General features: G+C 58.0%; 1 long non-coding RNA gene across 1 annotated transcript; it reads right to left on the reverse strand.

The window, feature by feature from the left end:
• Nucleotides 1–293: 293 nt before the first annotated feature.
• On the reverse strand, nucleotides 294–7,078 carry LOC139041086 (uncharacterized). The gene is made up of 3 exons (XR_011495667.1): nucleotides 7,044–7,078; nucleotides 1,185–1,377; nucleotides 294–691 (listed from the first exon to the last, which is right to left on the reverse strand). It is a non-coding gene; the product is annotated as an uncharacterized lncRNA (long non-coding RNA).
• Between the last annotated feature and the right edge of the window lie 4,367 nt (nucleotides 7,079–11,445).

An 11,445-nucleotide genomic window follows, 5' to 3' on the forward strand; every position in this document is an offset into this window, starting at 1 on the left:
TGGCATTGTTTCTTGTGCATCTCAACTGCCTGAATCGCTGTACCAGCAAGAGCGCTCCCCTCCCCCGGGATGTGCTCCAGGCCCCGCTGGCGAATATTCACCATAGGCTGCCATGCTGTGCCAGGGACTCTCCTGCCCTACTTGCTACTTGGGGTGGGGTCATCCTTGCCACGGGGCAGGGAGTGAGCAGGCCCAAATCTCATTTTACCTTTTGCCTCCTGTTTTCTCGGCCTGCTCCTGGTCTCACTTGGGTCAGTTCGAGGCCTCCAAGAAGAGACAGCAAGACGAGTTTTGATGTACAAGAGCTGCATTGGGGGAAACTCCTTTGAAGGATAAAGGAGAGGGGACAGGAGGCAGGGAAGGGCTTCAGACCTCAGCACAGGTCTGGCCCTGAGAGAGAGCAGGCAGGAAGGAGGAGTGTGCCAGAAGCATTGCAGACTGCAGCACAGCTCTGACAAAGCTTTGGGCAGGCCCGTGGGGAGTCCACCTGCCAGCGTGGTCCATTGGAGGCGTCCTGCCCCACAGGAATGGGTCCACACTAGGACGCTGGCCAGCCGCGCTCAGTCATTGCAGGAGCAGCCAGGGAAGTGTGGTCTCTGCAGATGCTGTGGAAGATCCAACCAGGCGGCTGCTGGGTTGTCATCCAGTGATGCTCCTCATGGCAGATCTGAGCAGTGCATGTCCGTGGCTGCTACAGATACGGATCAAACAGGGGGTATGGGAACTCCAGGGCATGGACGACCTTGGGATGGAACTGATGGTCAAGTTTGCTAAGGGGCCAACTCAGGGTGCAGCTTCGGCCAGTTCCCTGAACTTGTGCTGGGAGGTCTGTGCTTTCTGGGATGAGACGCAGGCCAGAGCCCAAGCAAGGCTGGTGCCCAAGGCCAGAGACACACCTGGCCTACAAGGTGCTGGCTCTAAGACCTGTCACCAAGGCTTCCTACTCTAAGCAGGAGTCTCAGGTCACTGCTCACTTTCCATCTTTGAGACAGATTAGATCAAGGCTGAAGGCAAAGCATCCAGGGCTCCCTGGGCAGTTCCTACACTGTGGAAACCCATAGAATGAACTGGAGAACTCCCCTCCACCCACCAGGATGAGATGGTCCCTAACCACCTTTTGCCATTACTGCCCCCCACCCCAATCTCCCAGGCCTCTGTGAGGTCAGAACAAGGTTGCTCCATACCAGTGGTGCTCTGTTGGGAAAGGCCCATGAAGAGAAGTTATCTGGACACCGATGGTCTCTCAGCAGACAGTCTCAGTGGGAAGCCATCGAGTCTGGGCAGCTTCAGGACACCCTGGCCTCCCATCCACCTGACGCACCTGTCCCCAGGCATCCTCATGATGATGGGAAGGACAAGAAATGGGGTCTGTTCATCCTGCCACACCATTTGTGTGTAGAGTGAGGACAGAGTCATTGTATTTCGTCCCCCCGCCTCTGCCTCCACTAGATGGTGGTCTTCATGCCATCCTAGACTCCCAGCTTGTGGAGTCCTGCTCCTCCTGCTTCCAGGGGCCCTCGGGAACGAGGCCAGTCTGGGCTGCCTCCAGGAGGCCTTCTGCCCTCAGCAGCTCCTCCTCGCACACTGCCCTGCTTGCCTTGAGTCCACCTTCCCGTCCCTCTCCACCCTCACAGGACCTCCAGCTCACAGCTGGGAGCCAGACGTCCTATCTATTTAGCCCCTTCCCCTTCCCTCTGTCTCTGGCCTCCTGTAACCCCAACCTCCTCCCCAGGCCTCCTTCCTTCTGGAACGGAGGTGTTTCCTCCACCTTGACCTCCAGGTGGGCTCTGGAAGCACAGGGACTGAGGAAGGAGAGGCATCAGAGTGTGACTTCCACTTCTGAGAAACCAGGGGCTGATTGCTCTCATCTCAGCCCTGCCATGTGTCCCTGACCGCAGTCAGTGATGGGCATGAGATGGGCGCCGCTGAAAGACGACTGAAATCAGGATACCCACCCTCCCTACGATGCAGGCAGCCTAGCCAAGGGGAAGGGAGTGGGCACAGCCTAGGTCACAGGGGTCTGCCTCCCATCCCATCATGCAGAGCCCTCCTCCCTGCCCCAGCTTCCTGCCCTCCTGGCTGGGGAAGCCTCCACTCCTGCTCTGCGGACAGGTCCATCTGTCTGTCTGCCTAAACATGGGCATCGAGCTGAGGGGAAGGATCGTGAAGAAAGCTCCAGAGGTAAGAGCTGGAGGCCCCAGTGATCATCGAGCCACCCTCTCATTTTGCTGAAGGGGAAACCAAGGTGCAGCGAGGGGGCAGGGCTTGGCACAGCCACGGCGGGAGTCATCAGAAGGGCTGACTCACCCGGAGGCAGGTGGGGCCTCTGCCCCTTCAGCCTCCTGGCAGCCCCTGCCCTCAGAGCACTGCCATTCTAGTAATTTCCGAGTCACACTGAGAGGCAGAAGTAATACAGCGCCACCAAAGAGTTTCGCGTGGAAGGGGGAGCCCTGGGTTCTAACCACGGTGATAATTCACGAAAGCCGCGTTCCTCTATTTTACAAATGAAAAACTAGGCTCAGAGGGGTTGAAGAATCTTGCCAGCCAACAGCAAGTGGTCTGGCTAAAATTCAGAGCCAGGTCTTCTGACTCCAAGTTCCATTTTATGCCACAGCTGCTCTGCCAGCAACTTTCCTGTGACACCAGGCATGTCACTTCCCCTCTCTGGGCCTCAGTCTCTTCCCTCTGCAAAATGAGAGAGTTGACCCAAGTAATCTCTCGGAGCCAAGTGCAGTGGGGCCAGGAGTGGGACCCACCCTGCCTCTGCCTCCCCAGAGCCCCCCCATTGGTCTCTGGGCACACAGCTTAGCAGAGCATATCAATGCTTTGTGGCCAAGTTTGTAAACACATTTGCCAAACCCTTGTTTTCTCTGTTGTCACTGACTGATTGCTTTTCTGGTTCTCTCTGTCCCTCTCTCTGTACCTCACAACCCTCCATGGTCCCCTTTTCTCCCTCACGCACCCACCTCACTCCCATACCTCCCCATCTCATCCCGGCACCTTGCCCTGGGGCGCTTTGTCCCGGTCCTTACCACTCGCCCCTTCCTGCCATCTCTCCTCCTGCCTAGGGCTCCGATCAAAAGGACGCTGATGTCCACTACGCAGAGCTGGACACCTCAGCCCTGGAACTTACGCCAGGGCCACGGACCATGGTGCCGGGGCCCAGAGAGGTTGTGGAATATGCCACCATCCAGTTGAGCCCACCCTAGCACATGCCCCCTAGCTGCCCAGCCTGTCTCTGGATCACAGGTACGCTCTGCAAATGCCCAGCTGCACGGAGGGCTGGGGGGATGCAGAGCTGGGGGGATGCAGAGCTGGGGGCCTTGGCAACAGAAAGGGTGGGAGAGCAGGGCGGGGACCAGACAGGTGCAGGAGAAGGAACCTGATCCAGAGCCCAGAGGTCTGGAACATCGTTTCACTTCTGCCTCCAATTTACTGTGTTACCTTCGGCTCATCATTTCCCCTCTCAGAGCCTCAGTTTCCCTACCTGTGAAACAAGTAGGTTGGACCCAATCATCTCTAGGGCTCCTTCCTGCTCCAACAGTCCCTGTTCACCCTCCGATGGCTCCAGTGGGCACAGCCCTCTCCTAGAAGTTGCCTCACTCCCTGCATCACAAATGGCCCCTTGGCCCTCACCAGGCACCTGGCTGCTCCCCTTTCTTTTCTTACCAAGTGGCCCCCAGGGTCAAGGCTGCACGCTGACATTTCCTCTTGACCTCCCTTGGCTCAGCTGAACACTTTAATTCAACCAACCTCTACTGAGCATCTGCTCTCCGACAGGCACCATGCTGAGAGCTCGGAGTTCAGAGAGGGATAAGGCAAGGTCCCTGAGCCGTTGAGGGGCTCCCAGCGGAGTGACAGCTCAGGGCCCCGGAGCCCTTGGCCTGAAAGGGGAACTGCAGGGCACTGCTGGGTGGCAAGCGCAGCTCTCTCTCTGCACCCTGGGGCCTGGAGTCACGTGGAGGCCACAGGGCAGAGAACCCAGATATCGACTCAGGGATGATGAGCTCAGAGGGGTTTCAGCAAACATGTGAGCCTCCCTGAGGGGTTAAAGGGAGCCGAAGACCCCTCAAATGGGGCCACTAGAGTCAGGGGCTGGAGACTCAGGCCAAAGGGGCTACAGATGAGGAAACCTGAACTCGAGGCCCTGTGCTGGAGCTGGTTTGGGGGATGGCCAGGGGGAGAGGATGAAGAAAAGGACAGGATGGAGGAAGCAAGGACTGGCCAGGAAGGACATGGCGGTGCCGAGGGTGAGAAAAGTCCCACAAGGCCCGTGAGCCGGCAGGTGCTGCACGGGCTGGTCAGGGGAGGACCAGGAGGGACTCACTGGTGGCCCTTGCAGAACATTTCCCCCAGACAGGGAGCCAGCTGGGTCTGGAGACCCGTGAAGGGCCAGGACTCTGCTCCTCCACATGGCACAGTTGTTCTCCACCCCGCTGCATCTCAGCATCGTCTTGTGCTCCCACGATGTGTCATTCCCCAACCACCTCTACAGACAGAATCTGGCTCAGCCCCAGACGCCCGCTGGGTATGAGGGTGCAGACCCAAGGGGAGGCAGGGACGGCCCCAAGGAGAACCTGGCACTGGTTCCCTGCACCTCGCCAAGGAAGGGGTGCTGCAGGCGTAAGGAGGGAGGTTCCTGGCCTCTGCAGCCCCTATAACCAGGGAAGCAAGCCTGGCTCCTGCAGAGCCTTCTTGTGAGGTCTGGGCCCCTGAGAGAGGCCCACTGGGAGGAGGGTGTGAGGATTGCAATGAGGGAGACAGGCGGGGAGGAGGGGGGCAGAAAAAAGCCATTAATCCCATAAATCCTAATTTGGAAGCCCTCCCGGCCTCTCTGAAGTACAGAGTCGGGGCGGGTATAATCCTGGGCGCTCCTGGCAGAAACCCAGCAAACGGAGGGCTTCTGCTGCCTCCCTCATCGGCCTTCCTCGGCTCCTCCTCCCCACCCAAACTCGCCAAACCTTCCCACTGTCAGCAGAGCTAAGTGGTGCCATCCTGGGCCCCAGGGAGGCCCTTCGAGGGCCAGGGTGCCCAGGACAGGGGAGAGGCTGCAAGAAACCTGGGGGTGTGGGGTCTGGGGAGCCTGGGCAGTGCAGGGTGGGAGTGCAGAGCAAGGCGCGGGGCAGGGGCGGGCGGAGCTCTGAGCTGGCGGTTTGGCGGAGAGGAAGGAAGCTGCCGAGCAGGAATTAGCCGGCTCCCAGGCTCCCAGCCGCTGGCCCCGCTCCACCACGTGTTCTCACTTGCCTGCTGGCAGCAGCCCCGCAGGAGGAACTCGGATGTCAGACAGGAACAGGTGCACGGCCACTGGGGCAGAGCCTCCTGCTTCTCTCTCCCACCCCCTCGACTGGGGCGCAGGCCTGGCCCACGGACCCCAGGAAAATCCTGGATGTGAGCGCCTCACCTCCCCCGCACCCCATTCCTTGGGCCATTCGATGCCATCCCTTGGCCCGAAACTTGTTGGAACCTCTAGCCATTAGACACCAACAACCAGCCATGGCAGAATGAGCCAGAAAGAGGCGCCTTCCTTTAGGGGGAGGATGGCGGGTGAGGGACAAGTGGGCTCCACTGTGCTGGCTCACCCTGCAGCCCAGAATCCTGGGCAGAAGAGCCTGGAAGCCAGAGCCCACAGCCTATCCCTGCCCCCGGCCGCTGCCTCCCCTGCCTCTCTGCCCACCCCCTAGACACACGCAGTCCGTCCCCTTCTCTGCCTGGGCCTGGCCAGTCCCCTGTCTTTCCACAGCATTCCCTGCCCCCTGGTTCCTCTTCCCTACCATCCTCTCTCTCCCTTCGCCAGCTACCTGCTTCCCTGTCCTCCATCACACATCTGTTTCTCTCTCCGTCTGCTCACGCCTCCCCCACTCCTCCCCTTCCCCCTCTCCCCTGGCTTCTCCTGCCCTTTCATCTCCCCCTTCCCAGCGCTCTCCCCACTGAAGTTGTCAGTTCCAGAGGCCGGGACTTCAAAAGGAGATCAAAGCTGGGGTCCCCCATCAAAGAGCAGGCTCTGCCATGAGCATCCCCCCCTTAGACTGTAACTCTCCCTGACAGGCCAGAGTCCGGCATCCCAGCACCCCGGGAAGCACATTCTTTGCCAGAGCCTGGGGCTGGAAAGGTCCCTGGGCTTGGTGGAAAGCTCCCAGGACTTGCGATTCAAAGAGCTAGCTGGAAACCTAATACCACCAGGTCCTTACTGGCTGTGTGACCTTGGGCAAGTCACTGAACCTCTGTGACCCACAGCTATATTATGTTTAAAGAGGACTATTGTCTACCTTATAGGATTGGTGAGTGGACTAAAGGAGAGAATGCAAGAATAGTATCTAGTACTACACCAATCTTATAGTAGGTGCTCAATAAATTGTTGCTGTTAATATTATTGCCATCACAAAGCCCTCCAGAGATGGGAGCAGGTAGGGCTGAGAGCAGGGGTGTCGGTGAGTAAGGCCTGCTGCTGCCCCGATGGAGGGGTCCTAACACCCCAGTTCCAGGCCCCCAAGAAGCCACTCCACACAGAGGCTCCACCTGAACCCCGTCCTCCAGGCCTGGGCCTCGACACCATGTAGTGGCCACTTGGAAGCCATCTCTGGCCAACCCCCCATCACTGCTGCCAGACACTTGCCTCGGTCGGGGCTCTCCCAGTCTCTGCCCAGGCGGCCGCCTCTCCCCAGGCCTCGGGCCCAAGTCCTCCCTCCAACCTCGGCCCAGCCCCACATCCCTCAAGGGGATGATGGCGTCTGGATGGGGTGGGAGGTGGGGCTGAGAGGCTGAAGCTGCATTTATGAAACTTTTCTTGGCTCGGAACATCAGGGAACCTCAGTGACTACGTGACTTGAGTAAGTCCTTAAACCTCCCGAAGCTTGTTTTCTCATTTGTAAAATAAGGGGTTAGCTGCCTCTAGTCCTCCTTTGGCAGCAGACTCCGCATACATTATAATTTTAAAGAACCAAGGAGGTAAAGCTCAAGCCTCGAGGAGGCCCCTTGAGACAGGGAGCCAGGAGCCCATCTTCGGTCTGCGCTGCTTCCCACAGCCAGCAGCCGCGGACACTCACCGTCTGTCCGGAGCCTCTGTTGGTCCTGTTCTACCAGGAAGTGACTAAGGCTCGGGGAGGTGAAGGAACCTGCCCCAGGCCACACAGCCAGTGGTGGCAGAGCCCCAAAGCCAGCCCAGGCCTCTCTCAGGCCCTCTTCCCCACACCCTCTGATGCGATTCTTCTCCCCAGGTTGTAAATGGGCATACGGGAGCTCAGAGCCCCCAGGTGGGCAAGAAAAGCTCCCCACCCCGGGGCAGCCTCCTTGGTGGCCAGACGCAGCGCAGGGTGGGCAGGTGGAGTGGGTGCTGTTCTGAGAAGCAAGCTGCCACCCTCGGCAAAGCCCCAAGTGGTGGTGTGCAGGCTGGAGCCCCGCGGCCCGAGCAGCCCTCCCAGGCCTCTGATTAGCTTTCCTTCCCTTCCCGGGGGCGCCCTTGCTCCGGGGCCCCTCCGCATCTCAGGTTCTTCCTTCTCCGGAGACCTAGAGGAGGCCGGAGGCCCAGCTCACCCCTGGAAGGGGCTTAGGAGCCCAAGGGCCTGAGTCTTATGTCCGACCTCCTGGGAGCCCGGAAGCCAGGCAGGTCAGGAGGGCCAGAGGCAGAGGGCGGGCAGCCTCCCCCAGGCCGGCTCCTCCACTCCTTAGGCGGAGGAGCAGCGGCCTCCCCTGCTTTTAGAGGGCAGGGTGGCGGCGGCTGCCTGGCTCTGCGGCCCGCAGACCCTCGGAGACGTAGGCTGATGGGGAGGAGGTCCCCCTGCTGGGCGGCCCGGGAACAGCGCCCCAGCCTCCCCCGAGGCGCGCTCCCGGGAAAGCCGCCCAGGACTTCAGGTCCGGGCGAGAGGCAGGATGGAATGACAGGGGACCCTGAGACATCCCAGCCAGGGCTCAGGGGTGTGGGAGCCAAGTGAAGATCCATTCAGGATCCCAGGAGTGAACTCCTCACCTCACCCCCCCCAGGGAGAACCCCCTTCTTCTCCTGCCTCCCCTCCATTCCTCGAGACCCCTCCTGTGCTGCGCGGGTGGTGGGGGAGGTCGGTCCTGGACAGACCTGAGTCCAAACCCTACTCTGCCACTGACTTGTGAGTGACCCTGGGCGAGTGGGTGAACCCCCTGAGCCTGTGGAGTGGGAATACGGACCCCTCCCAGCACTGTGGAGAAGACGGGCGGACGAATGGACCGAGATGGACTCTGAGGTGCCTGTCACGCAGGAGGCATCGCCGTCACCAGTCCCTCCCTGCCCTCCCTCTTCCTCTCCTCTCTTTCCCTAGAACGCCAGGATGAGAGCGGCGGGGCCCCTGGCCCTCCAGAGCCACCCTTCCCTCTGGGAAGACCTCTACCTGGAGCAGGCTGCCCACCTGTCGCCCCCAGGACCACTTCCGCCAGCCTCTTTTCACTGGCCTTCCTCAGCTCCACACCTGCCTCTAGTGGCCATCCATGTAGAGGACACTGCCCCCCTCCTGTACGCACCCCAGCCCCCAGCTCTGCTCCAGGCCAGCCCAGGACAGAAGCCTCGTCCTGCATCCCAGTGTCCTCTCCCCAGACCTCCAGAGCCCCCAGACCCCACTTCCCTCCAGCCCCACACATGGTGGGGGGGGGACATGTGGGTGAACAACTGAGCGTGACCCTCTTGGGCACACATGGAGACCAGGCGAGAATAAGTGGGTGTGCCTCAGTGTGTGCAGGTGAGCACCCCTCCCCCCCACCACACACTCCCCATCCTCTCTCTGAAGCTGCCAGAAAGAGCCCCAGCCCTGACTCCCCTCGGCCTCCAGAGCCCAGCAGCTGCCCAGGCCGCCAGGCCCGAGACTGCCACCCCTCCTCTCCTGCCAGGAAGCTGAGCATCAGGTCACAGGAAAGGGCAGTAGAGCTGACCCCCTGAGGCAGCTCCCCCAGCTTTCCAGCACCCCCCAAATCACCTCCAAACTCAAATACCCAGCTTCTTCTTCCCACTCGTTGCCATCTCAGGCATCGTAGGCACATCCCCTCAAAGGCTCAAGCAACTCAGACCGGACCACAGCTTCTGCTGGCCACTCAGATCCTGGAACACCCCTCTCTAGCCAGGTCCCCTTGCCCACGATCAGGGATGAAGAGGTTCAGGAGGCCCTCTTCTTGCCGAAGCTTACAAAGCTTCTAGGCCAATCCTGTTCCAACCTGGCTCTCCTCCAACTGGGCAAGAGCCAACGCAGGAAGCCCCAGCAACCCCAAACCCTCCGGCCTGGCACAGCTCTGCATCTCCAGAGAGCGCATGTGAGCCACTGATGGAGAGGGCCCTGGGGACATCTGGGCCAGGCCCAACAAGACTGCCACCTGGCTCACTACTTACAGATGCCCAGAGACCAGCAGGCCCTGGGAGAGGTGGGATGGACCGGCTGGGCCTGGCAGCCACAGGCCCCAGAGCACTGGACCAGGAGGCAGTCATCTCAGAGTCAGGCTTCTCCTTGCTCCTGGGCCAACAAGGGGCCAAGGATGCAGGGAGGGGACCAGACCTGCTCATGGGGGCAATGATGAGTGGGGAGCGGGAACAGGTCACCCCCAGGGCTGCTCAGGAAAGCCCCACCTCCTGGGTAGGATCATCTCCACTCCCGGAACTCCCAGGCTCATATAGGCCCCATGAGCTGAAGAAGCTTCAAGGGGCCTCCATCTCCCCTGCCAATGTTTCCCTTCCAAAGAGCCCCCTCAAGATCTAGTTTTCAGATCAATAGGAGATTGAGCCAACCCTGACAGTGGTCAGGAAGCTCTGGAGCAGAAAGGCCCAGTGGAAGGCCAGGGAAGCAGAAGTGAGTGTGTAGGTGAGGAGGCCTAAGAAGGAGCTCATCTGATCGGGCCACTATATAGCCTTTCCAGCCTCCGACAAGAAAAGCGGCTCATGGCTCATCTGTGTTTCCAGCCGACTTCCTCTCCTCCAGCCCTGCCTCCTGGCAACCGGAGATCAGACCTCATCCCCAAACCAGAACTGTAGATCCAGCTACGAGAGTGTGGAGAAGGGCCACAAACGGGCCATGCCTCCCCACACAGACATGTCCAGAGAGGGTCCTAACCCTGGGGCTGCACACACCCAGCACAGGTCTGCTACCTGTGGTTCCATTTCTATAAGGCAGGTGCGTCATTCTATCATAGCCACTGTATCCTGCTTTCAGCAAGGCGTTTGTTCAAATGTGGACAGGATAGAGAAACAGGGGCTGCATGGTATGACTCGGTGGACTCAAAATGTCTGTACACTGGTGCCCTGAGGTTTCCAGTGTATTTTTACAGAACTCTTTCTTTGGCCTGGTTCCAACTCCCTTATTTCTTTGAACGAAGAAATTCTGTTCATTGAAACTTCATGGGTGAAAGAAATAGAGTTGAAAGGAATTAGGAATATTCTGTAGAATTAAATTTGTAATCCCAAAGGTCTATAAAAGATAGAAGATTAAATCAAAACCCCAAAATAAACTTTAACAGAGATGAATGTAAAGTCCTTTATTTAAATTCAAAACTCAGTCACATACATTTAGGATTAGAGATTCCTAGTTTAGTTGCAGTTCATGCGAACTATTTCATCCACTGCATGTTTAAAATGAGTTAATAGCTTTTGGAATTTGCTTAAATTGGTAGATGCAGCCCCATGGCTGGTTAACTGACCTGTACAATGACTATATCAATGCACTCAATTTGTTTGTTTGCTTGCTTGCTTGTATTTTTGTTTTGTTTTGTTTTATTTTGTTTTTACACATTTCTGCTCTGTTAGCCTCAGTCTATCCACCTTGTCTTCAAGTTAGCTCCCCTCATGGTCGTAAGATGGCTGCCACAGTTCCAGGCATCACATCTAGGCTCAAATTTCTCAGAAAATTAGGCCAGCTCTTCTTCTGTCTTTTTAAAAGCCTAGCTCTTCTTCTTCTGAGAAACCCTAACCTTTCTCAGAAGCCCCCAGCAGGCTTTTCCTCCACCTCATTAGCTAGAATTGTGTCACATGCCCATGCCCTTGCCTAAGTAATTCGTTGGGAAGGGAAATGGGCTCACCACCACTCCTTAGCCCAGTGATGGTTCTCCCTTTGGCACATGGAGGAGGGTGGGTACTTGATTAAAATCAGGTTGTGAGTTAGGAAGGAGGAAAAGGGATGACAGAGAGAAGAGAGATGATTAGGTAACCAAAAGTTCCTGCTCTGATGGTAGTAAACTTTCCATCAGCAGAGGTATTCAAGCAACTGTATAAAACCTGCCAGAGATGTAAGAGGAGAGCCTGGCAGTGGGCCAGAGTTGAATGTGATGACCTTGAGGTCCTTTCTAATCCAGAAGATGTCAATCTTATGTAATTCAATAATTCCCTGTGCCTCATGAAGTGGGCTTTCTGACTGATGAGGTACACTCTCCAGGCCCCAGGGGTCTTGCTCGGTTTCACACTGCTCACCCTTCTTTCTCGAAGACCCCCTTCTTTGTCTCCTTCTC

The sequence above is a fragment of the Equus asinus genome, chromosome 20, assembly GCF_041296235.1.
Source record: "Equus asinus isolate D_3611 breed Donkey chromosome 20, EquAss-T2T_v2, whole genome shotgun sequence".
Taxonomy (NCBI): Eukaryota; Metazoa; Chordata; class Mammalia; order Perissodactyla; family Equidae; genus Equus; species Equus asinus.